Source organism: Sus scrofa, chromosome 16 (genome assembly GCF_054392235.1).
Source record: "Sus scrofa isolate SSC_HxYL_T2T_F1_AM1 chromosome 16, Sscrofa_HxYL_maternal_Yorkshire_Landrace_v2.0, whole genome shotgun sequence".
Taxonomy (NCBI): domain Eukaryota; kingdom Metazoa; phylum Chordata; class Mammalia; order Artiodactyla; family Suidae; genus Sus; species Sus scrofa.
In genome coordinates this window covers 85478040-85494680 of record NC_139398.1, presented here as the reverse complement: position 1 = coordinate 85494680, position 16641 = coordinate 85478040, and positions in this window count along the sequence as shown.

The window sequence follows — 16641 nt, the reverse complement described above, 5'->3', positions numbered from 1 at the left end:
ATTTACCCTCTCCCACTGGGGGTTTGGGATGGGCATATGCACACTGGGTATATGGAAAGACTGACCAACAGGGACCTGTTGTACAGCATAGGCAACTCTACCCAATATTCTGTGGTGATCTATATGGGAGAAAATCTGAAAAAAATGGATGTGTATATATGTACAACTGAATCACTTGGTTGTACAGCAGAAATTATCACAACTCTCTAAATCAGCTGTACTTCAATAAAAATTTTTAAAAATAGTGGGAATAAAAACAGTAAGGTTAATATGAAAAAAAGACCCTCTCTCAAATTTACTTCTCAATATATTCATATTTACTCTAATGCAACATTTTTAATATAACTCTAATGAATGAACATTGTTATAGTTCATAAACATTGTTATAGTTGTATTAACATTGCCATTATTTTAATGTGTTTCTACACATAGGTATTAGCGCCTTCTCCTCCCCTAAATCTGTGCCTTAGGATCACTTCTATCTAGGAGTTCCCATGTGGCTCAGCAAGTTAGGGACCTGATGTTTGGCTCTGTGAGAATGCAGGTTTGATCTCTGGCCTTGCTCAGCCAATTGCAAATGTGGCTCTGATCAGGGGCTGTGGTGCCTGTGGTGTAGGTCACAGCTGCAGCTATGATTCAACCCGTAGCCCAGGAACTTACATTTGCTATAAGTACAACCATAAAAAGGAAAAAAATCATTTCTCTCTTGTCCAAGACGGAGAAATGCCCTGAGACATACAAGCAGGTGCCATGAAGGCTCCACAGCCAGTGGGGAGTGGGAAAATGGTGAGATTCATTAGCCTAACAGCTGGCAAATAAAGTTTCTAAAACCTCGAATCATGGCTTCAAATTTAGTAGGTGTTTCTCCTTGAAAGGACTTAGAGTATCTTCTTGGAGAATGCTGGTACCTTCTCTTTTCCACTTCTCATCAATGCACAATTTCCATGAACCCAACCGTGATTGTTCTCACAGAAGCTTGACATGAAAGGTACTTGACATTCTTTACCAGTAATTGACATCCTGTGACCTGGAGCAGTTCAAAACCGTAAGATAGAATCTCTGTCTCTTTAAAAAATAACACCTATTTTCTAGTAGATAATTTGATTATTTTTGGCAAAGATGGAAAAAAAATACATGGTGTAAGTTTGAGGTCTTCTAAGAATAAGAGCCATTAACCTCATCTATCTGTGATGATACAGCAGAGGGAAACAACAGAAGTAGTAGTCCTGAAAAATGTTACAATTATCTTTTGAAAAGATCAAAGGGCTTAAACGCCTAAAATAGGATGCATGTTGCTACAGAATGATAGAAACATTTTAAATGATGTTTTGGTATCATTTAGGATAAGCTAACTGATTGAATGAGTCCGTCTCAACTTGTGTCATGGCTCAAACCCCATAGCAGTTTGGTTCTTGTGCACGTATTCCCTCCAGGTCGATGAGGCCAGGACACAGGAAGAGGGTAGGGGATGAACTATTGTTATATCGGCCATGGGAGTGAACCTCAAACCCATTATGCTGAGTCTTTGTGGTGGGGGGGGGTCCCCAGGGCAGTGCCAATGCCTTGGCCAGCCCATAGCTTCCAAGGACTCCCTGGGCATCTCCAGTCAGCACCTGAGCAGAGGGCTGGCAGATACTCACACCGGAAGTGATAGATCCTTTTCTGTTGCTCACAGCCCATTGGCCAGAATCAGTATCAAATTCACCGAAGGCACCAGGATAGGGAAATGAGGTTGCTTTCTGAGCAGCTACTTCCCAGGAACAACTCTGACCTAGGATGCGGGAACACTAGTCTTTGATGGGCAGTGAGCTCTCTTTACAAACTATTGTTCAAGAGTCGGTTATTTGTTTTATTAATTTCTAGAGTAGTGGGACATTGAGATATCTCTTGGATATTTTTCCTTAAATATTTTCCTCTTTATTTTCCCCAGGTGTCTAATCTTTTTGTTTCCATCAACAGCATTAAATCTAAGCACGACAGCAGAAACTGGCACCCAAGAGTCCTTTAGAATATTGTTTCATACTATATTACTCTATTCTCATTTTCAGCCTTAGGTGTATATTAAATCTTCTCATTGTTTTTGTCATGATTCTTAACGTCTATTTTGTATTCATAGCTATGGTTCATTTTGTCTTATTTCTCCAGCTCTGTCTTGTAATTACTGTCTTCCCATCAGTAATATCTAATTTATCACTACCCTTCTTTTGAGATATTTTTCAATGATTATAGGTTTTTTTCAGAATTTTTATGGGTTGGAATTCCCCTTTTCTTAGTTCATAATGCTCGATTCCTTTTTTTTTTTTTTTTTTCTTTTTTGGCCACAACCTCTGCATATGGAAGTGCTGGTGGGTAAGGGAGAGAATCCTAGCCCCAGCTGCAATCCTACACAACAGCTGTAGCAACGCCAAATCTTTAATCCACTCTGCCACAGTGGGAACTCCCCCATGCCCTATTCTTGCCTTACAGATTCCACTCTTTATCTGATCTTTTCCAACATCTTAAAAATGCATCTTAAACATATGTATTTTTACGTCTTTTTATAAGATGTAAATAGCCCCAAGCTAGAAATAACCCAAATCTTCATGGACTGATGACAGCGTCTGAATCTCTCTCAAGGCGGGATCATCTCCTATGTGTCCACAGTCTTTCCTTAACTTTCGTGGGATCTGTTTTAGGGAGACACATTTTGACCCCAAGTATGGAGAATTTTTAATAAGACTCTACATTTGCTTTTGGTCCACAATATTTTATCAGTCCTGGGCTGATACATTTTTTCCATCAGCATGACTGAAATACATAAATAACGCAAAATAAATTTTAAGGGTAACCTTTGATCCTCGTTGATATATATTATATATAATTTTAACTACAATGGTCCTTGATATCACCCCTAAAATGTCCATTTAGCTCATCTGTAGAGAAGGTATTCCTTTGCCGTCTCAAGCCCAGGCAATCCCAAATATTTTTTCTGAAGCAACAAGCCTATATTGTAGAGCATGGGGAATTATAGTCAGTATTTAGTAATAACTATTAGTGAAGTATAATCTGTAAAAATGCAGAATCATTATGTGGTATACCTGAAACTAATATATTATAAATCAACTCAATTTTCAATAAAAATCTCTTTTCTGTTCAATGACTCTGCCTTTTCTAGAATTTCATGTCAATGGACTCACGGACCATATAATTTTGTGTGTGTGTGGCTTGTTCACTTAGTATCATGCTCTAGAGAGTCATTTTTTGCTGGTGTGTATCAGCAGTTTATTCCATTTCCTTACTAAGCATTATTTTATGGATATACTATTATTTGTTTATCATTCACTAGCTGCTGGACATTAGGGTTTTTTTTTTTTAACTGTTTTACTATTTTGAACACAGCTGCTATGAATTTTGCATACAAATACTTGCATCATATTGTCTTCTTCGTATGCTGAGTGTTTGGTTAATGGATGCAGAAAGTTGCAAATTTGTGTTGTTTCATGTTGAACTGTATTCCTGTATAGGGCGTTGGGGCTTGGTCCCCCGAGAAATTTTATTATTTAGATTGCTCTGACCTTTTCAAGAGTTGCTTTTAAGTTTGTGAGGGTGAATACGAGCAGATGTAATTGTTGCAGGCTACCTTTCAGCATTTATTTCTGTATTAGATTTCTGCACATCACACCGGCTGGAGGTTCTTTGTTCTCAGAGGCAAATATTTCCAACCATAGCACAGAACTAGTGCCCACCTGGGCCTGGGATTCAGAGTAGTGAGCACAAGTCATTCGTCCTTACAGCGTGGATGGACCTGACTTCCCACCTCCTGACCCTCAACCCAAGGTCAATTCCCATCCCCTCCAGCACAAAAGAAGGCTATGCTGCAGAGGTATCTGGTCCCACTGTGGCCCAACCTCCCTACAGCATGTCTGTCATGTCAAGTCAACTTGCACAACCTTCTGTTTTAACCAGACCTTTAGTTTAAGGAACACTAGGCATTTATGGTAGATCTTTCTGGATAGGGAAGCTTTAAGTATCACGGCTTTTTCTATAAATATATTTTATTTCCCTAGAGGCACTCTTTGACTCTGTGAAGCATTCACCAGCATGGAAATGGGAGGCCTTATAAACACTGGCCACAGAACTGCCAGGTAATATAAAAGCGATGCAGACTGGCTTCGCTTTCCCAAGAGAAAGAGCTGCCTTCGTCAAAATACATACAATCATTAAAAGGAGAATCCACTGTAATGCAGCAAATACGATAACCATCTTTTCAAACAGGACAAAAATTGGCAACACTCTCTCTAATGAGTCCATGTGTGAGTTGCATGCATTAATTTGCTTTTTGCTTTAGGCTCTTAAAATTTTGTAGCTAACAATGCCCAGTTATGGCAGTCTAGATGTCACTGAGACATGACATGCTTGGATATTCAGGTATTTTCCCTACTCCCTTCCTCTCCACTGTTTCCGAGCATCTAATCCTTTTCTGTCCCTTAGCCACAATAAGCAGGGCGGGGTGAACCAGCGGCCATCCCTCAGGCACTAGAAGTGGATCCAAAGGGCACGTCTACCCAGGTTGGGTAACAGCTCATTGTCTGACAAAGAATCACCTTCACAAGAAAAAAAAAAAATCTTACACAGCTCAACAATAGACTGGATTGTTGTCTAGGTCCCAGTTTCTTTCTCACTACACGTTGGAACTTGTTTTTCTGAAAAGCTTCCAGAAAATAACCAGACAACCTCGTGAAGTTCACAGTGATGGGCTTTAAGCTACAGAGGACAGCGGGCTGCTTCCTAAGCATGGAGCGCTCGCCCCTGCCTCTGGGTCTTCAGGCTTGGGGTCTGACATGTGCTGACTGCCAAGGACGGAGGGCCCACCCTAATGCAAGCCCAGCCCCCGCCCAGGGGGCCTTTCAAGCTCTGGCACGCACCCTCTCTCCTTCTTTCTTGCTCTAGGATTACAAAACCCTTTTCACCTGCTGTTGCTGCAGGTACTGCTTCCGGGTCAGGGGTGAAAGCATCTCGATTTTGGTCATAGGTCAAGCCCACCAGGCCGCTGGCTCTTCCCGGGGAAGTGGTAGCAGTGTTGGGGTGGGGGGGAGGTTCTACTGGGACCAGTAGCAATCACCCTGGGTAACAGCCCAGGAAAAGCAGGGCTCTCCACCCCTCAGCCCCACCCGCTCCACCCTCCACTGTCTTGCACAATCGCATATTGCACAGTTTCTTTCTTCCCTTTTTTTTTAATTTATTATAGTTGATTTACAGTGTTCTGCCAATTGCAGCTGTACAGTAAAATGACCCAGTCATACATATATACGGATTCTTTTTTACATTATCCTCCATCATGTTCCATCACAAGTGATGGGATAGAGTTCCCTGTGCTGTACAGCAAGACCTCATTGCTTATCCATTCCATATGCAATAGTTGGCATCTACTAACCCCCAAATTTATTTTAAAAAGAGAGTTCACAGCTTAAAAAGAAATTATGGTCACTCATGTTAAGAGGGCTTTGTGTTTTTGACAGTCTCCCCCGAGCCCTCCATGGCTGGCTCCTCCGGATCTTTCTAACTCCTCCTTCTCTCTCACCTGCTCCACAGAAACGTTCTGTTCTTTTAAACTCTTGCCACGAGCTCCTCCCCTCCTTCCGAGGGCCAATTCTCTTTGCTTTGCCTAAAATGTGGACCTGCTGATTGGCAGCACCTGCCCTTCCTCTGCTCAGTCCCTGCCCTTTAGGGAAAGGGGGGAGCACCCAGGGTCCATTCAGGGTTCTCCCTCCTTCGCAGCAGAGCCTGAGGCCCCTCTGCCCTCCAGGTGCCCCAGGGCCCTGTGCCTTGGCTCCCATCTTGCCCAGCCCTGCCCCTGGGAATGCCTGCCGTGGGCTTGCTAACCAGGAACCCACAGTCATTTAAGCTTCACAGATCCCAGTTTTCCATGATTTTAGATAAAGATCTGACTTTTCAGGAGGGTATCTTCCTATGAGCTTGCTCCCATGAAGGAGGAGATTTCGGGTTTAGATTCACCTGCTGTGAAAAGGTTGAGTTTCGCTAAATTCTGTTTATCCAAGAAGGTAGGTACCAGTTCCACCCCAGGGGTGAGGCGTTTGGATGGAGTCGGTCAACCCGATGTGGCAGGTGGCCTCCCTCTTGTGAGGACAAGGACACATGATGAAAGAGAACAGGACTTAGTGGGCATCTCGATGAAAGCCGAACACATCCAGGTGTGGGCAGTTGTTAAACTTATTAAAAGGCCCCGGAGCAATGTCCTGCTGCCGTCATCAACCCAGCCACTCCCTCATGGCTCTGGCTGTAACGAAGGGGTTCCAGATCCCTCCCTGCACGCGCAGTGATTGTGTGATTGTGATCCTGGACAAACCGTGCCATGTTCATTCCACAACAGCACACGGGGGTGTGAGGCTGTCCTCAGGTGAATCCAGCCTTTACTCCCACTCATTTCTATTCATATCTAGTTTTCATGGGAATGTCCTCTGACCAGAGTCACTTTGAGAGAGACTGAAAGAGACAGACAGACAGGCAGGCAGAGGCCGCAGGTGGGCTGTAGCAGATGTGCTGGTACAGAGGGAGGCTCATCCCTCCCCACCCGCCACCTGCCCCTCAGGTGATCTGCAGGTGCTCAGCTCACTGTCACCTGCTTCCCAGCACCTCGGGAGCCCCAGGCTGTGCCACGGGCAGGACCCCACTCACGGCCTCCCTATAGGAAGGGGCCCCACTCTGCTACCCTGGGTGCACTGCCCTCTTTCAAATCAGCGACTCCTGCCTCTGCTTGGAGTTGTTACCACTCCACACACCCTTAGAGAAGGTTTGCATTCTTGCCAAGGGCACTGTCCCCGTCCCTAGGACCCCAGGGCTCAGGGGACTGAGAGCTCTGGTCCTCCATGATGGGACAATGGCCTTCTCCCTAACTCATGCTGTCTTCAATGCCATACCAAAGCCGTGCTTCCCAGAATGCCTCAAGACACCTGCCTTCTCTTTAAAACCCTTCCAAAGCAGATAAAGACTCACAAAAGTAGTTACATCCAGGGGTTCCGATCATGGCTCAGGGGTTAATGAATCCAACTAGGAATGATGAGGTTGCAGGTTTGATCCCTGGCCTCGCTCAGGGGGTTAAGGATCCGAAGTTGCTGTGAGCCATGGTGGAGTTCTCAGACGTGGCTTGGATCCCATGTTGCTGTGGCTGTGGTGCAGGCTGACAGCTACAGCTCTGATTAGACCCCCCTAACCTCCATATGCCGCGGGTGTGACCCTAAGAAAAGACAGACAAACAAGTAATTACATCCAAGAGCGTTTGTCTGTCTGGGCCGTGGCCTCTGTTTTCACAGAGAATGAGCCAAAATTCAAGGCTGGTCACCCTGTTCCCTTCTCTCCCTCCCACCCCTCCTGCTGACCCTGCCACCTTCAGCCCTTCTCACTGTGTGGCTCTCAGAGTCTCTGCCCTTGTCCCCAACTTGGAGGTCCCCTCGTTTCTCACCATGGCAGGCCCAGGACCTCCAGGCCCCCTCTGCGCATCAGGAGAGAGCTCGGCGACTTCGGTGTCGCCTCTCTCATGCAGGACACAAGACCCCGCTCCCTCTGGTCTCTGGCTGCTTGCTCACACCCTGGCGGGAGCAATAGGACTCAGAGCCCAACCTTAGTTCAAAGAGGACGGGAGGCAAGGAAAATGAACAGACATACAAGCCAAGTGATGGGGAGAGGATATGCAAACCGAGTTATTTCACAAGTGTTATCCCGAGAGTGTTCTTTTCAGAGTGACCACCGGGACCATCTAGGCACAGGACTGGGGCTTTTACCCACTTTCCTACATTAATCCTCCAGGACCAGCTTATGGGGGATACAGTCCCTTTTGTTTTAAACAAATCCCATCCCCCAGTGCTGCTCCCACGTCAAGGCCCTTCTGTTGGATGCCGTGGCCAGATCGGCAATGGGCTTTCCTGCCCAAAGCTGGAGCTGTGCCAGCCCATCCAGCCAGCTCTGGACCTGGCTCTGTTCTCAGGGGACCATGTCCTCAGTGCAGGAAGCAGTCTCTTGCTTTCCACTGTCTAGACTTCCAGTTCTTTTGTGGAGAGCTCTCCTTGGGGCTGAATCACAGTAGCTAAAAATACATGTTTACCTGTAGTTTGGTTTTCTACCAAATTTTCTCTTTCCCACTGCTCCCAACAATTTGGCCCAGGCTCCTTTATCTTTCTATGGATGTGCACAGGTAAGATTCTACCAAATGGCTCTAGAGTCTGACTCTGAACACAACGTGCAGGGTTCCATTCCAACTGCCCTTCCTCGTTCATATAGTGTGGTCTCTGCACACGGGTGGAGAAAGAAATTTTCCGGATTTAAACCAAGGTATAGACAAGACAAGTTTATTGAGGCAAGAGACACTATTAGTACAATGGGCTTACTTTCTGACAATCAGGGAGAGCCGACTCTGGGCGCGTGGTCGTGTCTGTTTTTACAGCCCAAAGACAAAAGAGTTCAAGAAGTGGTTCTGCCATACGCCTGTTGACCTGCTGCTTGGTTGGGGAAGAATGGGGTCTTCGGATACCCTTGCTGGTTGGTTGGGGGCACATGTTGCCCCTATAGGGGCAGGTAAGGAGTGGGCTACATACCTTCTCTAGTGGGGGGCAGGAAGGAGGAGGCCAAGTTGCTGGGGTGGGGAGGTCCTTCAGGACCTTGTAACAGTGACAGTGAGACAGGTGGGATGATGAGGGTCTGGCAGTTCTTTTCTTGGCTGGAGGCTGTTTGAGTTTTATCTCCTTGGAGAAGCCTTCAAGTCCCACATATATGGCCTCTTACCTGCAGCTCCCTCCACCCAAAGGAACATTTCTGGAGAATTCTAGGGCCCACGCTGTCTGAATTTTGGTTTATTTTACAACTATTCCCATTCCTGCTTTCCATAAAACTTTTTTTTTATTAAAGTGTAGTTGATTTGCAATGTTGTCTACTGTACAGCAAAGGGACCCAGTGCTATATATATATATATAGTCTCTCTCTCTCACTCACACACACACACACACACACACACACACACACACACACACACACGTGAAACTGACAGCACTAACGGCCTGAACCCAGCCAGAACCCAGATTGGGACTTGAACCCACGTGCCAGCACTTGAACCCAGCCTAAACCCAGATTGGGCTTAAACCTATGGTTTTAAATTAAAATCACTCATCTGGTGTCTGGACTCACTGAGGTTCAGGGTCTTCATGCCTCTACACAGAAGGAATTCAGCGAGGGACAAAGTGATAGGCAATAAATAGATTTATTAGGATAGGACACTTGTGAGAGATGCAAGCAGGCAGGCACGGAGGCTCTACCCCGAGGATCCACTGGGCTACAGTTTTATGATCCAAAGGCGGGGGTGGGTGTGTGTGTTGGGGGGGGGGGTCAGCAAAGACCTTCTCTTCCTCTTTCTTGGAGCAGTAGCTCCTCTGGAGTATCTGGTAAGGTGTGTATTCAAATCCGCAGAAGGGCGGTCCTCAAACTCCTGCCCTTGGTCTGAATCTGAATCCTGGCCTCGTCCCATCCACACCCAATGACCTGGGCAATTCGCACACCTCCTTCCACTAGTCAAGCCAGCCTGCTTTGTTCGGATGTCTTTCTCGAGCAATTCTTACAGGGATCTCCCAGAGTTCCCTAGGTTTTCCTCTCCATCTATGGTCCTTTATTGGGACTTCTATAACTACCTGTGCCTACTCCATCCCTATTTTATATGTATATGTGTGTGTGTATATATATATATATGTATATTCCCTTTCTTATATTACCCATATATTATTATATTCTCCATATAACTATTGAAAAATATGAAGCAGTGAAAAATCCAATGAGGAAACATAAACTATCCAGGTTGTAAAATACGTTTTATGTGCAGACTTTCCTCGCGTTGTCCAGTGGCCTCCGTGGTGCCATGATGACCTTGTCTCCATTCTCTGAAGGTCAGAGGTTGGATTTTTGTTATTTTGACCCCTTAGTGCTTCCCCTCAATGGCTCTCTTGATAAAAGCAAAACAGATTAGAGAACAGAAACAAAACCCAAACCCCTAAATGACCCGTCCTTTAAAAACTTTTTTCCTTTCTCTGATTATCTCAAGGTCAAGGAGCCCCAGGTAACTAGCAACCTTGACTGCGGACCACAGAAAATCTCTTGAACACATTAAAGTACTCCCAGTCTTTGTTTACATAATACACACCAGTGAGGAGACTATTATTACAAGCTAGTGCCTTGTGGGGCTCCCGTGAAGCCGAGCAGGCATCTCTGGGCTCCTGGGCACACAGCCTTTCTGTGTCCCCCATGTCTTATTTTTAGGGAATGAATTTCAGCCTCCATGCCTTTCCCTGGGTGCCACAGTTGCTAATCAGGGAAGGGAGGGGTTGCAGAGGCAGGAGATGAGCAATCAAGAAACAAGAGCTCAGCTTTGGGGGCAGGGGCCTGGCCCTCCTCAGGGAATATACCTAACAATGTCTTTGAGTTCTTCAGCAAGACTAAAACCCCAACCAATGGAAGATGTTAAGGAAGCTCCTTTATTCCAGAAAGAAGACCACCAGACCGATGAACGCCAGCTTTGAAGACAATGCAAGCTTGCCTCTACCCTGATCCTTATCTACAGCCCTATAGTTCACTCCCCAAACTATAAATCCACCTCCTAATCTCTCCTAAACAGGGGAGGAGGTGGGGGCGGAGTGGGCAGAGGCCCACAGTCCTTAAGGCATTAGCTTGCTGTGACCCTCCTTTGCCTGGCAAAGCAATAAAGCTATTTTTTCTCCTTCACCAAAACTCTGTCTCCATGTTTCCATTTGGCACCAGTGAGCAGAGGCTGAGTGCTGGCAACCCTGGGCATGCAAGCCTTTCTGTGACCCCCATTTCTTGTTTTTAGGGAGCAAGCTTCAGCCTCCATGGCCTTCCCAGAGTTCCAAAGGGCAGTTGCTGATCTGGGAAGGGAGGGGATGCAGAGACCAGGGAGGAGCAGCCAAGAGACAATAGAGCATCCCTGGGGCAGGTCCTGGTTCCTCCTCAAAGAACACACAGAACAAGAGCTTTGAGCCTTTCTACAGAACCAAAACCCCCAACAAATGGAAGAACCACTAGATGAAGCATCTTCATTCCGGGAAGAAGGAGGACCACCAGAACCAGTCCCAGGGCCATGAAACACCGGCTTTGAAAGACAACACAAGCTTGCCTCTACCCCATCCTTATCTTCTGCCCTATTGTCCACTCCCAGAATTATAAAACCACCTCCTAATCTCGGGGTGGGGTGGTGGGGGAGAAGGAGAATAGTCTTTAAGGCATTAGCTTACTGTGGCCCCCTTTGCCTGGCAAAGCAATAAAGCTGTCTCTTTCTCCACCAAAACTCTGTCTCTGCATTTTTTTTTTTTTTTTTTTTTTTTTGTCTCTTTGCCTTTTCTAGGGCCACTTCCCACGGCATATGGAGATTCCCAGGCTAGGGGTCTAACCGGAACTGTAGCCACCAGCCTACACCAGAGCCACAGCGATATTGCCTTAGATGTTACAGAAAGTCTTCTTTCCTAAGAGTTGTAAGAATGGCATGTATCCAGCAAGTCCTTCCATCATAACCTGAAGAGAGTGAAACTGACAGCCCTTATGACTTGAACCTAGTCAGAACCCAGTTGGGACTGGAACCCTCATGTCAGGACTTGAACCCAGCCTAAACCCATATTGGGGCTTGAACACAGTTTTTAAATTAAGATCACTCACCCAGTGTCTGGACTTTGTGCTTCAACACAGAAGGAAATCAGCAAGAGACAAAGCGATAGGCAAGGAATAGATTTATTAAGAGAGGACACTTGTGAGAGATGCGGGCAGGCGGGCATGGAAGCTCGGCCCCAGGATTAGGTGGGCTACAGTTTATTATCCAGGGGGAGTGGAGGTTGGATAAGACTGCCTCTTCCTCTTTATTCTAGAAAGAATTCATCCTTGGTATCTGGTAAGACAGTATTTGACCCTATAAGGTCCAACTGGGACTGTCATGGTGCTTATTCAAATCAGCAGAAGGGTGGTCCTTAAACACCTGCCCTGGGTCTAAAAACTGAATGCAGACCCCACCTCATCTCCCACCCAATGGCCTGAGGCATATCTCACACCTCCACTAGTCAAGCAAGCCTGCCTTGTTCTGATGGCTTTCTTGACCAATTGTTAACTTACAGTGATCTCCCAAAGGTCCCTGGGTTTCCCTCTCTATGGTCCCCTGTTGGGACTTCTACAACTACTTGTCTTACTCCATCCCTATCGAGAGAATACTTCAGGTTGCTCTCTATTCCACAGACCAGAACCATCAAGAATCTAAATGGTTCCTTCCCACCGGCACCTTTATAATGGACAATCTTAACTTACCTATGTTTGGTCAACCCTGGAACAATCCCCCAAATATCAGCCATCTTCCCAGCCTGATGCAGTTTTCCTACTGTGGACATATATCTGTTCTGATAATCACTTGAACTGAAAGCACGTTTCCCTCTCCAAATGCTGTGGGTTTTTTTTTTTTTTTCTTTTGTTCTTTAAGCTGTATAACATCTCAGCTGCCACAAGGAGTATGCAAAAAAGTATGACTCATTTAAATATTATCCTTCCATTTACAATAAAAGTAGTAATAGTAATGACATGTTTGTTCAACCTTTTGTGTGTGCCCAGGCCTTTTGCTAAGTGCTTTGCTTGTGTTAACTCAAGGAATCATCTCAACGACCTTTGAGGAGTTCCCTTGTGGCTCAGTGGGTTAAAGACTTGGTGTTGTCACTGCAGTGGCTCTCAATGCGGTGGCAGAGGTTCCATCCCTGGCCCGGGAACGTCTGCATGTCGCAGGTGCATCCAAAGAGACAACCATTCAATACAGGCAGACCTCTGAGATGTTGTGGGTTTGATTCCAGACCACTGCAATCAAGTGAATATCACAATAAGTCCAGTTACACAATTTCTTTGGTTTCTCAGTGCATGTAAAAGCTATGTTTACACTAAACACCAGTCAATTAAGTGTGCAATAACATTCTATCTAAAAAGTATGTACCTTAGTTTAAAAATTATTGATGGCTGAAAAATGCTTACCATCATCTGAGCTTTCAGTGAATTATAATCCTTTTGCTGGTGGAAGGTTTGAAATATTGTGAGAATTATCAAAATGCGACACAGAGGCACCAAGTAACCAAATGCTGTTGGAAAAACGGCGCCAATAGATTTGCTCTGTGCAGAGTTGCCACAAAGCTTCAGCTTGTAAAATACACAGTATCTGTGAAGTGCCATAAAATGGCGTGTGTCTGGATAGGCGCTCTCATTATCTCCACTTACAGATAAGAAACTGAAGCTCAGAGAAGGGTTTTGTTGTTTGGTTTGGTTTGGTCTTTTTCTGTTTTTCAACATGATCCAGTTTATTCTGCCTTGGAAGGGCGGTCCTGAGAGTGGCAGGTGCACCCTCTTCTGGGTGGAGGGAGGGCCTGAGGGCCAATTAAGGCCACGGGTGGTCACCAGCCCTAAGGGCAGAGCTGCCCCTGGAGCCCAGGCCCATACCACCAGGTGTCTCCATCAGACCTTGCGCCTGGAGGTCCAGAGGGGGGCGTCATGGAGATGACGGAGCACATGCCCCAGAGCCCCTCACGCGCAGGTGGCCCTGTGGTTTCCTCAAATGGGATCAGGTAAAGAGTCCAGTGGCAGCTAAGACTCCTTTCTCTTTCCATCCTGATTCCCTCCCTCTCCCTCACAGGTCCCCTTCTGTGAGGGGAGGTTGGAGCAGCTGTGCGCCCTTCTGGAAGGTTCTCCAGGGAAACTGAGGTGGAGATACATCAAACGGGGCTGAGGGAGGAGTGTATACATGGGTTGCAGTGACCTCCGTAGAGAGGTAGGTCCTTGCAGATATCTTGTCCACGTGGGAGCTCTCTTCCTCCCCCTGTCCTGTTATCCGTGTGCTGACACAACGGTGCAGCATCCGCGGGGCTGTCTTGCAGTGCACAGCCTCCCAACGGTCTGCAAACAGTGGGGAAGAAAGATCTGGAAACACAGAGCCGAAGGCTGGACTGTGCAGGAATCACTGTAATCTCTTAGCTTGTACATGATAGACGTGTTCCAAATTTGGGCAAACATCTGAAAATTTTACATGGGATCTCCCAGAACAAGGTGTTATTTTAAAGATAAATCAACCTTGATTCATAATTATTTCCTATTCTTGCAACATAATCGTTTTTGTCTGGCAGTTAACATAAGTGTTCTGTTACTTTTCTTGACTTTTTTGTTTCTGAATATGAATTTTTAGTCTTTTTGAATATAGAGGTTCTGTCTACATATTCATGTAGAGGTGTCTTTTCAAAATCTGAATAAACATTTATTTTCATACATGACTTTGTAGTATGAATTTTGTGTTCCTTTTCTTTTCAGGACACCCAAATTAGATAAACTTGAGATGCTTTAGAATGGGATCCATCCTTGGAGTTCTCATCGTGGCTCAGTGGAAACAAATCTGACTAGTATTCATGAGGATGTGGGTTTGATCCCTGGCCTCACTCAGTGGGTTAAGGATCTGGCGTTGCGGTGAGCTGTGGTGTAGGTAACAGATGTGGCTCAGATCCCACAGGGCTGTGGCTGTGGTGTAGGCCAGCAACTGTAGCTCTGATTAGACCCCTAGCCTGGGAACTTTCCTATGCCGTGGGTGCGGCCCTAAAAAGCAAAAAAAAAAAAGAAAAAGAAAAAAAATTGGAAAACACAATTGAATAAAGTTCTGTGTTCTATGGTAAGACTCAGTTTGAAAATATTAGGAGCAGTTTTTCAAACTAGAGATGAACTCTTGCTGTTCCTGTGTACTGCTAATCACTTCGCAAGGGCTTACCTTTTACATTTTTCTTTTTCTTTTTTTTTTTTTGTCTTTTTTTGCCTTTTCTAGGGCCGCTCCTGCGACACATGGAGGTTCCCAGGCCAGGGGTCCAATTGGAGCTGCAGCCATTGGCCTACACCCGAGCCACAGCAATGAGGGATCCGAGCCTATACCACGGCTCTCGGCAACGCCGGATCCCTAACCCACTGAGCAAGGCCAGGGACCCAACCGGCAACCTCATGGTTCCTAGTCAGACTCGTTAACCACTGAGCCACACGGAAACTCCTTAAATTTATTTTCTTTGTTATGCTTTTAGCAGCTGGTCTTAGGAGCTCTGCACTACCCAGAACTCTCAAATGTTTATCAGATGTACTCCTGCTGCTTTAGGTTCTGGTTCTGATGTGACTACGATAGCAGGGTGGGTGAGAGCTTCAAATCCTTCCAAGAAAAATGGATGCCAAGAGGATTGATGAGCGAAGAGTCCCTGCAGACATTCTTTGATCTCATAAACAAACTACTTTAAAGAAATAAACGAAGCATAAACAAGTATTAATTCCAGAAAAATAACACAGTTTCAGATATTATTATAAGGACAATTTGTTCTTATTTTAAATACCTACATTTGTGCAGTCAATACTTTCAATTATTTCTGCTATTCTTCACAAGCTAGGCTTAAGAGGACACTTTAAATGGAAATTTACATTATGTATTTCAAACAGGTCCAGGAAGGGATTTTAAATCATTTTTTTTTTTTTTTAATGGCCATGCCTGCTGCTTATGGAAGTTTCCAGGCTAGGGGTCGAATTGGAGCTACAACTTCAGGCCTACGCCACAGCCACAGCAATGCGGGATCTGAACCTCATCTTCAAACTATGCCACAGCTTGCAGCAGCAACGCTGGATCCTTAATCCACTGAGGGAGGCCAGGGATCAAACTTACATCCTTGGGGACACTGTTGAGTTCTTAACCTGCTGAGCCATAATGGGAACTCCCTTTATATCCTATTTTAATTTTATTTTTTAAGAACAAATGAGGTCTAAAAAGAGGAGATGGACACATGAGCATTGTGTGAGAATGTCTAAATATTAGAATATATCACTCTAAATACAAAGATTCGGAAAAAAAATCACAAGGCAGAAAACTGTGGTACCACACTTATTCCACTCACTTTCTAAACTAACTGTCAAATGTAGGTTCTTCATGGGATGCTTTAAAATGTTAATATTTCATATAATACAGATACACAGAATTCAAACTGAATTGGCCTGGGATGGGGTCTGGATTATATTTAAAAACAAATAAACAAAAAATCTCCCAAGATAATACTAATACGCAGGAGTTCCGTCGTGGCTCAGCAGAAACAAATCTGACTAGCATCCATGAGGACACAGGTTCGATCCCTGGCCTCACTCAGTGGGTTAAGGATCTGGCGTTGCCATGAGCTGTGGTGTAGGTCACAGATGTGGCTCAGATCCCTCATTTGCTGTGCCTGTAGCTAGTCTGGTGGCTACAGCTCTGATTTGACCCCTAGCCTGGCAACCACCATATGCCGTGGGTGAGGCCCTAAAAAAACAAAAAACAAAAAACAAAATTAACACATAGCTGGAGCTAACAATCTAGATTGTCAGCCTGCTCAGTGGGAAAGAACAGGCCTCCCCCCAAAAGCGTAGGAAATTCTTCTTCCACTTAGCACTAAAGGACATCCAACATTCCAACAGGTGAGTGAAGTCTTTTAACTGTGTAGTCAGCCTGGATCATCTGGGTAAAAAGAGATTCGAAAAATTCATATTCCATTAGTTTGGGTTAAAAGAAGTTTACTCATTTTAACATGCTTCATTTGTTCATAT